Genomic DNA, 16,603 nt, shown 5'->3' on the forward strand with positions numbered 1-16,603 from the left:
CCTGTCCTGACTTCCTTCAGTGATGAACAGCGATGTGGAAGTGTAAGCTGACTAAACCCTTTCCTCCCTACGTTTCTTTGGTCATGGTGTTTTATCACAACAATAGTAACCCTAACTAAGACATGTAGGTTTTATTCCTCTCTTAAATTTTACTTTATTAATATTTATATGTATGTGTTGGTTTATGGGTATCAGCACACAAGTGCAGGTGCCAAGCGGGCCAGGAGAGGGTATCCGATGCCCAGCAGCTGTAGTTGGGCAATTGTGAACCACTTCATATGTGTTCTGGGAACTCAGGTCCTCTGGAACGGTGAGAGCCCTTAATTGCTGAGCCATCTCTCCAAATCTATGATTTAATTCCTCTTAATTTTTTTTTTTTGACACAGGGTCTTGCTATGAGCCTCTGCTGGTCTACAATTCATTGGCTGGCCTCGAAATTGCAGTAATTCTCCTCCTCAGCGTCCTCATCTGACATCACAAGCATGTACCACCACACCTGTCTCCTATTTCTGAAGGAAACAGAAAAAGAGCCCTTCCTGCTTGTTCAGATCTGTCTGGAGGAGTTCACAGAGAAAGTTCATGGGAACTTTAGCTACTTGTTCTCACTAAATTCACCTTTACTGGGATAAGAGGTGTCTGTCTGCAGCCAGGAATCTATGATCCCATAACTGAGAGGCAGGAGAATCAGGGATTCAAAGCCAGCCTGGACTAACCAGTGAAACCATGTCTCAACAAATCAAGAGCTGGGCTGGAGAGAAGGCTCAGTGGTTATGAGCATAACCCGAGGACCCAGGTTCCATTCCCAGCACCTACATAGTGGGGGTAACTCCAGTTCCGGGGGTATCTGCTTCCCTCTTTGGCTTCACCTAGCACTGTGCACCTGTGATATGCAGACATCCACGCAAGCCAAACACCTCTATACATAAAATAATATTTCTAAAGCCAAAATATGGTGATGCAGCTCAGAGATAGAATATTTGCCCAGCCTGTAAGGCCCAGTTTTGCTTGGGTAAACCACTGCTTTCCCATCTGTAAAATGGGGCCAATACTGTAAAAAATCCATTTCGAATCATGAAATTGTTTTGTGAATGATCAGATGCTGTGGAAAGACAAGGGATTATCATGACCTCAGATCCCTTGGGGGCAGTGCCACCCGACAGCGAGTCTGAACGGATTGGTAAATGTTCACTCATCACCTCACAGGGAACATGGGTGGCATTAAAACAGCACCAGGAGTCAGGAGCCTCGGGTGCTGGTTCCAGAGCTACCCACATCTAGCTCAGTGACCTCATCCCTTGGCAAAGGAACCTGTTTCTTCATCTATGGAACATGGCTATCTCTGCCTGCACGGGGCAACTCAGCAAAAGACACAGGGCAGTTTGTGCCACAGGGAACCCTCACTGTGGGGCTTGTGATTCCCCTGATTCCCTTCCCGAAGGAGCTCACTTAAGGACAGTACCCTGCAGGCAGGGCCCCATTACAGAGAGGACCAGTTGCCTATGGCTGGGTCACTCAAGGATCCTTAGCAAAGGCCTATTTTGGCTAGCATGGGCAGCCTCTCTTCTGCTTGCCGTTCAAATGTCAGCCACACTCAGTCCATGACCCTGACAGACTCTCCTCTCTAGGTTTAGAAGGACCATCACATAGGATAGGTCTCACCAACATCAAGAGACTGGGGATGTGGCAGATGCCAATGGATGCATACATTTCCCCTTCTCACAAACCAAAATGTCCCCTCCTTCAATCCTTCTGCCAACGCACACAGATCCTTGAGACCCTTAGACAGAGCTGGCCTGGCTCCCAGATCTCACTTTCAGGGTCACCTGCCTGTGGGCACCCATGACCCTTCATGTATCTTCCTTCTTTATGCCCACTGTATACTCAGGGAGGCCTGAGTGTGCACAGATGCTAAAGTGAACAAGCCTAGACACAGGACCAGCTGGTGTGGATTACCCCTGCAGCCCACAGCAGGCTGGCACCCTTTCTCATCCTAAATCCCTAGCATCTACTTCACATACCAGCATGGTGATCCACTGTGGCCGGGGGAGAGGTAAGATACCGGACAAGTAAGGAGGAGGATGGTTTGACTGTCACAGCCCAGGCCGCTGTGTCTCTGCTTCCCATGGCCATGTTCCCTTCTCGGGAAAAGGTTTTGTTATTCCCTTAACAAGGGTGACTCAACCAGGATCAGAAGCTGAACCTCTCTTCACTTTCAATATCCCCGCAAGCCTTCTGAAACCAACACTCATTCCAAAGAAACCATTCATCAGCTCCTAGGGTAGGGCACCAATCTCCACAGATAGATAAAAGCAGAAAACCCCTCAAAATTTTGTTGGCAGGAACACGAAGCATGGTCCCAGAAGAGCTATGAGTTTTCCTTTGGTGAGAGACCAGCTCCGTTTGTCAATCAGAGCTGAGCTGGATTCAAAGAAGCCCCAGTTTCCCCCAGAAACATGGCCAGGGGTGGTGTGGAGGGCAAGAGGACTCAGTCACAGATCAACTCCCTATTCCACATATCATACATTACAGCCTCAGTGGACCATTCCTGTCCGCCTGGTTCACCCTGCCATGTCTCACCTCTGGGAGGGCTCTTTCCATGGGAAGCCCACTGGACAGCTGCTCCACATCCTCAGGGTCTAGGAGCCCAAGTGCCACTTTCTCTGGGAAACTCCATGACCCTGTTCTTCCCCCTCAACTTCTAGAAAAATTCTCTTAATAGGATTAGGTTAGAAGTTTCTCATTCTGGTTCACAATCTGTGCCAGTCTCAAAAAGAAAGACAAAGAGACTAGAGAGAAGGCCCCATGCTTAGTCACACTGACTGCTCTTGCAGAGGACCTGGGTTCGATTCCCAGCATCCACATGATAGCTCACAACCATCTGAAATTGCGATTTTAGGGGAACTGGCACCCTCTTCTGGCCTCCACAGGCACCGGGCACAAATGTGGTACACAGACATACATGTAGGCAAAACACTCATACACAGAAAATAAAATAAATTTTGAAAAAAGAGAGAGAAGCAGTCACACGGGCTTAGATTCGAATCCCAGTTCTGTTTCTTATGACCACACTGTCCTTAGCTGAGCACAAGATGGCTTTTCTGGGCTTCAAACTAACATGCATAGAAAACAGCACTGCCAAGCGGTACATATTTCAAAAATCATTCTGAATACTGTGGAACCATTTCTGTGAACGTACTGTGAGAAGCACATGCAGCTGTTTTCCAGAACGGTCCATGTAGCATCAACCAAACTACAAGCAACAACTAAAAATTGAAACCAACCAAAAGCCCATCAATAGAACAAGGGAGTCACTATACAATGGGGTAGAGCGAGAAGCACGAAGAACAAAAGAAATCAGGGCCCACGATAAGATCGTATGCTGTTTGATTCAATTTGGAGAAGACTTATCCACCGGGCGGAGGAGATATCTCAGTTATCAGGGTATATAGAAAGCCTGGCTTCCACCACCCCTCCCCCAGAGCCAAATGCACTGGGTATGGTTGGCACACACCTGTAATCCCAGCACTCAAGATGTGCCTTGAGTTTCAGACCAGTGTGGGCTGTAAGGTAAGACTCTGTCTCCAAGAAGAAAAAGAAATGGAAAAATAAAAGTGGTGGGGATACAGCTCAGTCTGTAGAGCGCTTGCCTAGCAGACACAAAGCAACCTTGGCTTCTATCCTCAGCACCCCGTAAGCCACTCCAGAGGGAACCAGAAGTCCAAAGTCATCCTCTGCTGCATAGTGAGTTCAAGGCCAGCCTTCGATATATGAGATCCTGGTGAGAGGTGTGGAGTAAACTAATATCTACTTTATTTTTAAGACTGTTTTTGTAGAGTTTATTTCTCTGTATATGTATGGTTGTTTTTGCCTACATGTGTGTCTATGCACCATATGTCTGCAGTGCCCAAAGAAGCCAGAAGAGGGCATCAGATCCTCTGAACTGAAGTTACAGATGATTGTGAGCCACCATGTGGGTGCTGAACATTGAAGCCAGGTCCTCTGGAAGAGCAGCCAGTGCTCTTAACTACCGGGCCATCTCTCCAGCGCCCTAACAAATATCTGTTTTATAAGTAAGATGGCATATGTGAAATGCTCTTGGAGCCCCACTAAGACAAAAGGTATAACATCCTCACCTCTGTTCCCTAGGTCGTAGATAATATAAGCAAGTAGTACAGGAACATAAGATGGTGATTTGCAGTTAGGGCCCCAGCCTGCTTTCCCATGGCTACAGCTCAGATACTCCATAGCAAATCAAACACCTGGGGCAGCTCATCACCCTTTCATCACAGCCCCGCAAGAGTCAAGAACAGCAACTCCGAGGTAGAATTATAACCACTGACCTTGGAAAGCTGAAAACCACGTATCAGAGGCAAGGCACATGACTATACCTTTTGACCAGAGGCTCAGGCTACCAGCTCCACACCTTCCAAAGATGGCACCCATCTGGATGTCCACATTTCTCCCAAGGGGGCCCTGGGAATTCTCCTTCCTACCCATGGCCTTAATACCAAAGAACACTCATAGACTTCCTGGGACCCCACAGAAAGGGACCTCACAGATACCTTTCCAGTTTAATCTCTTCCTCAGAAGTCACTTCTGAGGAAGTGAGCCAGAGCACTCCCACGGTCTCCATGCTGTGGACTGGGGTTTGGGGTAAAAACTTAACCTTGGAACAAAAGTCTGAACCCCATGGGATCTGGCCTATGTCACCTGTTTGACAAAAGGAGAAATTTGAAGTCCAGAGAAGGAAAGAGACTCCTCCACCATAGCCCAGCTGGGCCATCAAACTTCCCAGGGCTTCTCTTGACGCCCACCCAACTCCTCCAAGGGTGGCTCAGGACCGGAAAGCCAGTGGCTTCTGGGAGGACAATTCCTAGGAGAAGGCACCCAGGTCTGGAACACCACCTTACACTTTCTAAGTTTCCTCCACCGGTCAATGCTCACTTCGCAGTGTTAACTCTCTGAGCTTCTCACCCAAATCCAGTTCCAGTATGAGAAACCAGGCTATGGCAGGGGTAAGCAGTGGTTTGGAACACACACGAACACACACACACACACACACACACACACACGAAGAATCCTCAGACTCAGGCTCTGGGGACGCTGCCAGCAGAAGGGAGGGGACTCTAGCATCACAGAACCCCTTTGGACGATCCCTGATAAGGAAGCAGAGGCTTAGCAGGTCAGCCACCTCCCTGAGTTGACATGAGGAAAACTCTGTCTTTTGATAAAAGGGTCAGCTTCTTTGGGCAACTGGATTGTTTGCCCCCACATCTAACAGAATGGAAGGTTCTAGAGAAGCGGTCAGGGTTGGCTAATTTATTCCCGCTAACAGGTAGTTTGTTGTCCCAGGGCGGCAGATACCCACCCATTCTTGACACTTTACTCAAGCCTCCAAAGACAGCTACTGGGCTATCAATATCATGACTTTATATCCCAAAAAACTTAACAGCGGGCAGGTGGGGGAGAAATCAGGGCTTTGAACTCAACTCTGAAGCAGCCAAGGTACCAGCCATGTTTAGTTAACAGAATTCCCCTAGGATGCCAAGACAGTTAGTTGGGAACTAATGTCAGAAACCAAAAGAGCTGCCCCCCAGCTGCCTTCAGATTCTAGATGACAGGGGACCAGGGAGTGTCCCTCCACCTGCCCACAACTGTTAGGCCACACTGGAGGCTCATTTCGCAGGAAGCAACCTCCTGGGCTGAGGCGGGGAGGAGGAGGAGGTGTGAGCCCACAGAGGCTGGGCTTGTCTCTCTCCTACCGGCGACCGGTCTCCTTTCGAGGGGGTCAAACTTGATGCATGGTTGTTTCCATTCTCCTGCCCTGGTGCCAGGCCTCTGATCGTCTCCCCACCCCGTCTCTGGGACCAGAGTGCCAAACTTAGGAGGCAGTCCGAGGTAGCAGCGTGCAGACTGGCCTCCGGGTGCCGGCACAGCGCACAAACCACAGAAGGGCCAAATCCTAGACAGGCAATGCCCAACCACCCCAGCCCCTGCTGCCGTCGAATCCCGCGGCCCGGGGCGCTACTCACGGCGAGAGGCTGCGCTGCATGTGCGGAGGGCTGGACGTGCACCGGGGCGCGGCGGGGTGCGCGGCGCTCCGCTCAGCTCTGCTCCCTGCGCCCGGCGTCCGCCCGCAGAGCCGCCGAGGAGCCGAGGGGGCGGAGCGGCCAGCCCCGTCCCAGGCGCCGGCTGGAGGCGCGCCCGGACACTCGGCCCGGAGCTCGGGGCGCCCCCTGCTGGAAGCCCCGCGGGACCGCCCCGAGGTGAGGGCTTGGATGCTCAGGCGACCAACAGGTTCCCTCGTCCTTTCCCCGCCCCGTCTCTCACTTGCCGTGCCACCTGGAGCGAATCAACTTGAGTAAGCTAATGATCGACGCACTTCACAGCCCAGCACAACTGCCCAGAAAACAGTATTTCTCTGCCCACCGTCCCCACCCACGCACACCCTAAGGGAGTCCCACTACCCCAACTCCAGGCTCCCTGACTGCACAGATTCTCTGGGGACCTCACCTCCATTGTCTCACACAAACGTAGGAAGCTCTCATGTGCCCCACTCATCCCCGGCCCAGCTTGAGAATCGCCCACATTTGCTCTTTCCCCACGCCAGCACCATTTTTGAGTGTTGAGTGTAGTCTGTGTATCGCCATTAAGCCTGTCTTAATGAAGGACTTTGCCGGGCAGGGGTGGTGCATGCCCTTAATCCCAGCACTTGGGAGGCAGAGGCAGGTGGATTTCTGACTTTGAGGCCAGCCTGGCCTCCAGAGTGAGTTCCAAGACAGCCAGGGCTACACAGAGAATTCCTGTTCGGGTGGGGGGGGGGGGGGGGAGACTTGGGAATTGATTCTTTCTCTCTTCTTTTTGCCAGAAACTATCAGAGGAGAAAAGAAGTCGTGTGGTAGCGTTGGTGGCTGGTCTCAGTTCAAGACCAGAGGCCTTTCAAGAACTGCCAGCTAGAGTCTCCAGCCCTAAGTCACTGTGACAGCTAGTACTGTCAATGTGGCTGGATTTACAATCCATCATTCAGGAGATAAACCTCTGGGCGTGCCTATAGGAATTTCTAGATTGTGTTTCCAGAGCTTTGGGGAGACCCACCCTAGATGTGCCCAGCATTAGTCCATAGGCTGGGTTCCTGAACTAAAAAAAAGAAATCGGGGAGGAGAAACTGGCTAGTGAGGGCCACCCTTCTCTGACCACTGCTGCAGTGTCTGGGACAGCCTCGGGAAGATCCCAGACCTTCATGTGTGACCTTTCGTATTTGTGCAGGTTAGAGGGCTCTCAGGGAACAGAGAACCAGGATTAGCCTCATCTCTCTCTGCCGGCCCCCTCTCTCTCTGCTTCCTGAAGCGGGGCACAGTATAGTCAGCTGCCTCACACCCTTGCCGCCATGACAGACTGTACCCTCTGTGAGCCAATAAGCCCTTTCTTGAGATGCTTCCCCCCAGCCCTTGGCTACTTTCTCACAGCAACAAGAAAAGTAACACAGTCACCCTTAGGGATCCTCCCTAAAGCTAAGGATGTTAGATTCTGAGTCATGGGTGTAGTCCAAAGTCCTGCTCTACGTCCATGTGTGGTCACCAGAAAGTGGGAACAGCCCTTCTGGTAGCTTCCGGTGAAGTCATGAGTAGCGCTGGCAACAGGTAAAATGTGAAATGTGCCTGAGGAGCACACTGTCCCTCAGCCTTTCAACACCAGGACCCTGACACCACTGAGCTCCACCCAACTCTCCGTGTCATGAACAGTCTCCCGGAAGATCTGAGACCTTCATGTGTGAACTTTCAGGTGTGTGCAGGGTCTGGGGTTCTCAGAATAGCATACTACAGAGAAATAACCACCATCTGATGGCTTCTGAAGTCAGCAGGCAGAGGGAAGGACACCTCTGGTGGTCACCACAATAGGGAGGTCCCTCATCCTCTAACCAGCCCCAGATACCTCCTCCCCCATTTTTAGTTCTGTTGTTGGTGTGACAAACTATCCTAGCCTTGCAGATGCAAAACAAGAATTTCATTCTGTTTCTGCATTCCTGGAGTTCACCCTCTTAAAGTCACTCTACTCTGACCCCTGCCACCTTGGTTCAATTCTTCCTTGTCATTTCCCTGACCATGTCATAACTATGATCAATGTCCACTTTCAACAAAAGCAAAACAATGTCTTGTCTACAATGTCTTGTCCATTTTGAACTCCATAGATTGCATGCTATCCCAAACCTAATAAAAGGCATGTTAAATTGAACACATAGGTAATGGCACAAAAGAAGAAACCACAGCTGTCCTCTGTTGCTCCCTGTAGAACTTTTCTGCAACAGAACATATGACAAAAGCCACATAAGCAAGGAAGTTCGTTTGGTTCACTGTCCAAGGCTACAGTCCATCGAAGCAGCAGGGGCACAAAGCAGTTGATCACATTGGGATCTCCAGTCAGGAAGCAGAGAGAGACAGACGCAGACTCAGAAGCCCACCCCCATGGAATAGTACCACTCACATATAGAGTGGGTCTTCCCCTCAATTAACCCAGTCTAAAAACTCTCCTCTCCTAGATGATTCTGTGCTGTCAAATGGCAATAAACATCAGTTATCACACCCCCAAGAGAAGATACTAGATATGCTGATAACTGGCAGGGTGGCATGTGCCTACAATCACAGCACCCAGGAGACCCTAAGCAACAGAGCAAGAGCCCATCTTTAAAAAAAAAAAAAAAGATTTATTCATTATGTATACGGCAGTCTCCTACATGTATACCTGTACACCAGAAGAACTGGATTTCATTAAAAATGGTTATGAGCCACTATATGGTTGCTGGGAATTGAACTCAGAACCTCTGAAAGAGCAGCCAGTGCTCTTAACCTCTGAGCCATCTCTCCAGGCCCAAGCCCAACTTAAAATAATAACAATAATGATGATGATGATGATGATGATGATGATGCAGAGGGGCTAGAAAGATGGCTCAGCAATTAAGGCCATAATGTTACCTCAGAGGGTTAGCATTCAGTCAAAGGCTCAGAGCAAAGGCTCAGTTGTGTTTGCAGTTTGGTAGACTTGTGGACAATGCATTCATATCTCCATGTCTCTGAAACATGAGTAAAGTGGTCCTCAGTCTGTGCCACTGAAGCACCTGATAGTTTAACAACTCCTGATGTACAGAACCCATCCTACAGATCCCAATGTAGATGATGAGGGGGGTGGAGTCAGGGCATGGGAACTTTTGAACATGTGGTCTGAAGTAATCCTGTTTTAGAGATGTCGGGCAAAGCACGGTGGTGCATGGATTTGATCCCAGCACTTGAGAGGCAGGAGGGTCTCTGAGTTCAAGGCCAAGCTGGTCTACATAGCAAATTCCAGGCTGGCCAAGGTTACACAGTCATACTTTGTTTTAATTAAGTAAGTAAATGAAAAACAAATAAATAAGTAAATAATAGGCTGGCAGTGGTGGCATATACCTTTAATCCCAACACTTGGAAGGCAAAGGCAAGTTAATCTCTAAGTTCAAGACCAGCGTGGTCTATAGACCACGGGCAGCAAAGGGCTGTCACAATGGGGCTATGCCAAAGTACACTTGGTGCCTAATGAGCTGGCAGAACCTAATGACCTCCTGACACATACCCAAGGTAGGGACAAAGTTGGTGTGTGTGTGGCCATGCCAGATGACACTGGTGTCGGCGTATATGATGACGATGGCTAAGTGAGGAACTATGGAAGTGTGGATGCAAACTTGAAGTTTACTTACTGTGTGACCTCAGGCAGGTGACTTGATTTCTCTGTGACTCATCCTCAGAAGCATGTTGGCTTAGTTTTCAACACCTTTGAAAGTCTCAGCTCAGTGCCCTGCCCTCCACTAAGAGGTCAGTGAGTATCAGCTACTTCTGTCATTCTGTAAATGTCCAGGCATGAACTCCCTTGGGGAGAAGGTACATCTTATTCACCTTTGTACCTACCCCACCCTGCCCCTGCCCAGAGCAGGTTCCTAGGAAGTACCAAATAAAGTCTGCAATGTAGACTTCTTGGCAATGGGTCCAGGGTTGACACCTCTCCTAGACTATCAGTCAAGTCAGGTGGTTTCTCCACAGATGGTCCTTGGCCTGGATAGCCAGACACAGGAAGTCTCCTCTTCCCAAAAGTGGCCTGGTGACATGGGAAGGCCAGCCCCTGCCCTCTGCTCTTCTATGCCCACTCACACAGGATTTGGGTGTGGACCAAGCTGGGCCAGAGCTCTTCCTGCTTCCTCAGGAGGAGGTCCAGGGGCGTTTGTAACAAACTTACCACCCTGGGGTAAGGCCTTGAGCCCACCATGGGAGGGGTAGGAGGAGGGGAAGAGGAAGGAGGCAGAGGCTGGGAGGCTGGGGCACTGGGGCTTCCTGGACTTGTACGAGCGATGGGGCGCTGGCTCACTTTGCGAGCATCACACAGCACTTGCAGGGTACTGACTGGGGAGGAAAGTGGAGCCAGTGATCAAGAGTTAGCGCTATCCTGTGAGGGGCCTGGAGGGAAAGGGAAACCTGGAGGAGAGCCTGGAAGAAGATCTGTGCTGGCAGGAAGGACCAGACAAGAACAAGGGGGTGTGGGAAAAGAAAAAAAAAAAAAAAAAAAAAACGGTAACATCTATGTGTGTATAAAGGGCTCTGAGTGTAAAACCACCTGTCAAGGCCTGCCCAGACTTCCTGACCAGCACAGGGGCCACAGGGAGGGATCTTGACCGGAGCATTGGCCTTCTGCTTAGGGCAGAGGCTTGGTACTTGGCCAAGGCCCCTGTAGCTGCTCACTGAGGAGTTTGGTGGAGGACATCACAGGCCGCTGGTGTCCTGCTAGTTCCCTTCTTGGAGACATGGTTGCCTCGTCTGTGAAATGGGAATAACTGCACCTTCAGGGCTGATGTTAAGGACAGCCTCTCCCTCCTTCCCTTTCCCCTCCCTCTCTCTTTCCCTCTCCCTCTCCCTCTCCCTCTACACACACACACACACACACACACACACACTTGAGAAAGCAACAAGCAGCATCCCTTCCCTGACCCAGGCCCCCACCTTGAGACAGTCCGCCCTGTGCCTCTCTCTCTTCTTTGCTCTGTTGTCCATCCAGGACTCCGCTTGAGTCTGCCCCACGCACCCCACGCTGTCTCAGGCCCCACTGCACCGCAGGTCCCCTGAGCTGCTCCCATAGAGAAATGAGGCACTAACACAGGGTCAGGAACTCTGAGACAAGCAGAGGAGATATCCTAGGAAATGTTCAAGAATTCTGCATTCTGGGGCCAGGCTGGGATCTGGGCAGAGTCCAACAAGAGGTCAGAGATGAGAGGAAAGGGTGTTGAGTACCTGGGAGGGAATGGAGCAGGACAGGAAGTCTTCCCCGAGTTTACGGTCATATCTGCAAACCTGAAGACAGAATTTCACAGGACTCAGTCCTTGAGTCCTGTCACTCTTCCACACATTGTGCCAACCACGCAGTGGAATCCACCCGAGGCCTTCAGAGATCCACACAGGAAGGCCAGAAAGGGCAGCTTTTTCTTCCCAGCCTTCCTTGATGAGGCTAGACCTGGTGTCTAGGGTGGGTCCTTCCACACCCTTGGCTGAGTCTTGATTGCTGTGTGTCCTGGCTGTCCCTCTCAGAGCCCTCCTGAGTCTGCATGCCGACTCCATCCAACTCCGGCCCATGTCCTGACCCCATGGAGCACAGCTGCATCCTGGAAAAGGTGTCCACCCATTTACAGTGGCCTCTGTCCCAAACAGGACTGGGCCTCTGCTCTGTCCCCTTCAGACCTGTTCTCTAGGCTAAAAGACCCAGCTGCCCACAGCCCTTTCCTTTCGTGGGAGCTGCCTGACTCCTCAGTCTTGGTTCCCATCATTATACACACAGAGAAGGTTTTCATCCTTCAACCCAGATCAGATCCACAGACCAAGAGTTCCTCTGAGCCAGTTTCCAGCAATTCCCTTTAATACCCACGCTGAATATTTTTTAGAACAAAATTATTATATTTTCTATATTCTCAGAAATAAAGAATCGAATGTAGCTTGGGAAAGGACACAAACATCCTACCACAACAGGGAATAATACAGGCATGGATACAAGGTTGCATTTCCTACTGTGGAAGATTTCCTCCCCCCCATGTCTCCATGTTACTTCTAAAATTAAAATTAAAGAAAACAAGGTTAATCAATCATACCAACATTCACATAAAAACTGCACTAAGAAGACTAAGCTTATACTCATAGAGACCTCTTCATTCTAGAAAAGAACAAAAAAATAATGTGCTTAACACCCATGAGAGATCATATATGGTGTGTACTTGTAAGTGTATCTGTGTCTCTGTATGTGTGCGTGAGTGTATCTGTGTGTGTGAGTGTGTGTGTGTGTGTGTGTGTGTCTATGTGTATGTAGGTTACAGGACAGTCTTGGGTATCAGTCCCTGCTTTCCATAAGGTAGGGTCTCTTTTGTTATTGGTTTTTTTCCCTGGTGCATTGGCCAGGCTAGCTGACCAGTGAGCTTCCAGGAGATTCTCCTGTCTATGCCTCCCGGTGTTCCTATAGAACTGTCAGAATTAGATGTGTACACTACAACACTTGGCTTTTATGTAGCTTTTGAGGATTCAAACTCAAGTACTCACATTTACCCACTTTACCCACTGAGCAATCTCCCTGCCCCTATTCTATCTTTGATATACATCAATAGAGAGGTATGTCTTGCCTAACTCATGCCCCCCTACTCCCTGATTCTCAAATATGCAACTGGAAACCTTCTTTCCATATATTGTAACAGCAGTCTGATTGTCAGTGTTATGTGGTGTAGACAGCTTATCCACCATCTCTTGACTTAGTTTGTTTACTTATAGAATGGGTAGTATGGGGCTGAAGAGCTGGCCCAGAGATTAAAATTACTTACTCTTGCAGCCTAGGACACTGGGTTCCGTTCTAGTACCTACATGGCAACTGTTGGCAACTCTAGTTCCAGGAGATCAAATCCTCTTCTGGATTTCTCAGGTACCAATCACACATATGGTGCACATATGTCCACGGAGACAAACATTCACATACACAGAATAAAAATAAATAAACCTTTTAAAAAAAATGGGTGGTAGGATTAGATTATGTGGAGCCAGTCCCCAGAGTTTCTCCTGGAGAAATGGGGCCCTTACAAAATTGCAATTTCCTAAGGTCTCCCAGCTAGGCAACCTGAAACCCTGTGCACATGTGCATTGACTCACCCGAGAAATCTCACCTAGTGTAGCCAGAGAACGCCAAAGTGAAAGCTTTGAGCTCCATCAGTGAGGATATCCCACTGCTGTGACCCATTTCAGCTTACCAAGCCCAATCAGAACACAGCAGCAACAACCCCTAACAAACAACACATTCTTCAAAAACTAAAACAAGGGCTGGTAAGATGCAGGAGAGGCACTTGCCTGAAGACCTGAGTTTATCCTTGAGACCCACATGGTGCAAAGGACAGACCCAACACCTGCAAGTCGTCCTGACTTCCACCAGCATACATGGAAATTAATGTGAAAACTTTTAAAAACACAATAACAACAACTACCACAAGACAGATAGTTCACAGGAAAGGAAACACAAATGCCTCTAATCCTATGCAAAAGATGTTCAACTTCACCCATAAGAAGGAACACCAGAACTTTACCAATGTAGGGCTTTTCACCTATCACTTGAACCAAATTGAAGTCTTACAGTGCCTATTTATCTATGTGAGCACATTCAGACACTGATGGCAGCAGCATGAATTGTACAGTTTTTGTGGAGGACAATTGGCCATTATCTACCTAAATATTAACCGTATACTCTTTCCTCAATAATCCCATTTCCAGGAACTCACCTTAGAGATCACTTGATGATCTCTAAGTGATGACTATGAGGTGTGCCTAGAGTTGCCTATTGTGGTATAGTTTATAGCAGTAACATGCTGGAAATACCTAAATGCCCATCGATATGATGCATACAATGAAGCCCTATGAGACTATAAAATGAGCAAGCTCTTTGTAAACTGATGGGGGGGGGTGAGGTATACAAAAGATACTTTGTTAAAAGAACAAAGGAAAGCTCAGAGGAGAGCAGCCCTGCGTGACCTATGCTAAAGGGAATGCATATTGTACTGTTTAAGGAAGTAAAACAAAACAAAACAAAAGGAAAAATAAACTCTCTAGAGTGATAGGGAAAGAACTAGTTAGGGAAGGAGCCTTCCATCCGATATATTCCTGTCCTTCTGTCCTTTTAGCTGTTGTCTCATGTTCTAACATAGCTCATTCAAACGGAAAACAAGTAATGGTAAACAGGTTTGTTTGTTTGATAAAAAGGTAAAAAGATTTATTATTTAGCTCATGCATGTGTGCCTTCATAAGGTTATATACCACATGCATCCAGGTGCCCACGAGGGCCAGAAGAGGGCAGCAGATCCCCTGAAGCCTGAATTACAGGAGCATCTTAACCACTAGACCATGGCTTCAGCCCAACCAGGTTTTATGTAGGCAAAAAACTGAAACACACATCTGCAGCATACAGACGACTGGAGATAGCAAACGAAAGATTCACGTGGAGGATTCCAGATCCGCACAACTCAATACCTGGTTCAACTTCTAGAGTTAATTTTAGACATATTTATGCACCACACATTTTGGAAAAAAAGTTTCCTCCTGTATAAAACAAAGCTTAAGGCACATTTACATCGAAGTTCTTTACAAAGTACATATGGCCTCTTCCAAAAAGATGGGTTCTGCTGACTCAGAAACAATGCTGGAGATAAGGTTCTAGGGAGAATAACTGAGATAAACATGAAAGTCTCGGGAGTCTGGAGGAACCTGGCCACACAGAGAGCACAAAAGTTACCTAGGCATTGCAAAGTGCAAGAGACATCGCCCATAAGGATACTCAAGACAACGGTCTAAGAAGAAAGTTTGGGATAAACAAACATAGTGGTCTGGGGGATTCAGGTGTGGCCTGGCCCTGCAGAGAGCACCGGTCACCAAGCTACTAACATCCATCCCCAGCCTTCTGGGTGGAAAACAGCTCTACATCTCCTCCGCTGAGGAGACAGCCCTGCATGCTTAACATTGCTGCCTTCCCTGGTACTTATCTGTGAGCACAAGGGCCTCACGGCCTCTACACACGTTTGCTTATATAGATAGCTTTTCACTTGATTATTTTTTTAAATCAAAGTCTCACTAGGTAGCTCTGACTGAAACTCAGAGATCTGCCTCTGCCTCCACAATGACTATCGTGCCAGGTTTCTTTGCCTTTCTTCTCCCTCTCCCCCTCTCCCTCTCCCCCTCCCTCCCTCTTCTTCTCCCCCCTCTGTCCGTGTGTGTGTGTGTGTGTGTGTGTGTGTGTGTGTGTGTGTTCACATGTGGGTGGGCACACAATTGTTCTGGTGCTCATACATGCATGTGCACATGTGTTTGGAAGCCCGCTGTTGACATCAAGCACTTCCTTCAATATCTCTCCACCTTATTTATTGAAGCAGGCTCTCTCTCTCTCTCTCTCTCTCTCTCTCTCTCTCTCCCAAAGTGTGACAATCTGACTAAGGCAGCCAGCCAGCTCTGGTTCTCACCTGTCTTCCAAATGCTGGGATTACAGGCAGGCTGCTGCCACATCCACCCTGCTTCTGCTCCTTTCTGCATTGTTTCTAGGGATCTGAACTCTGGTCTTCATGTTTACATAGCAAGTACTTTGCCCAGGGAGCCATTTCTCCCCAGTCTCTGAGGTTTTTTTTAGCCTTTTCTTCCTGAGACTACTGTTGCTATGTAGTCCAGGTGGCCTTCAACTCACACACCTCTCCTGCCAAGTGCCCGGGTTACAAACAAGCATGCACTTGGCTTTATAGTTAGGTGGTGGTGGTGGTGGTGGTGGTGGTGTGTGTGTGTGTGTGTGCGCACGCACACACACACACACACACACACACACACACACGTGCTAGGGTAGGAACATGTATGTACACATGTGTGTGCTTGCCTGGATATGCAAACATCGAGGCCATAGACTGATATCAGGCATCTTCCTCTATTGCTTTTGACCATTTTTAAATGTTTTATGTTTTTATTTTTGAAGTGGTAATTACATAAATGTCCTCCTTCCCTCCAACCCCCAATGCCTTCCCCTTGCTCTCTCAAATTCAGACTACTTTTTAACTGTTCTGTCTCTCTCTCTCTCTCTCTCTCTCTCTCTCTCTCTCTCTCTCTCTCTCTCACACACACACAACCTGCTCCGTCCTAGAATGTTACCTGTGTGTTGATGTCAAGGCTAACTACTTGGTACTGGATAACCACCTGGGGGGGGGGTGGCTCCTCCTATCTCAGCACGCTCGCTTGCCCTTCATTCTCTGACTAGGATTGAGGCTCCCAGACTTCCCCCTTCCTAGGGTGTTGACCTTACTCAGGTTTTGCTGAGGTGTCCATGTTGATGAGTAATGTCCACTCTGACATTTCTAGGACACACAATCTCACAGAAATTTTTCTGTTCCTCAGGCTCTTATATCCTTCTGTTCCCTCTTCTACTGGGAACCTTAGGTGCAGGAATTGTGTTGTAGATGTAGACCTTGGAACTGGGTTCTGCAGGATCTTTAATAGGTTGTGGTGTTAAGACAAGGTCTGAGCCAGGCGGTTGTGACACCCGCCTT

General features: G+C 48.7%; 1 protein-coding gene across 9 annotated transcripts in view; it reads right to left on the reverse strand.

The window, feature by feature from the left end:
* Window positions 1-6,172, reverse strand: part of Dapk2 (death associated protein kinase 2) — a 113,915-nt gene extending 107,743 nt beyond the window's left edge. For 8 of the 9 annotated variants that reach the window (XR_007978783.1, XR_007978777.1, XR_007978782.1 and 5 more), the window contains exon 1: window positions 6,033-6,172. The gene's annotated coding sequence lies outside the window, so the exon portion shown is untranslated. The remainder of the gene's footprint in view (window positions 1-6,032) is intronic. The other variant, XM_052187971.1, reaches the window with a different exon arrangement.
* Between the last annotated feature and the right edge of the window lie 10,431 nt (window positions 6,173-16,603).

The sequence above is a fragment of the Apodemus sylvaticus genome, chromosome 7, assembly GCF_947179515.1.
Source record: "Apodemus sylvaticus chromosome 7, mApoSyl1.1, whole genome shotgun sequence".
Classification (NCBI taxonomy): domain Eukaryota; kingdom Metazoa; phylum Chordata; class Mammalia; order Rodentia; family Muridae; genus Apodemus; species Apodemus sylvaticus.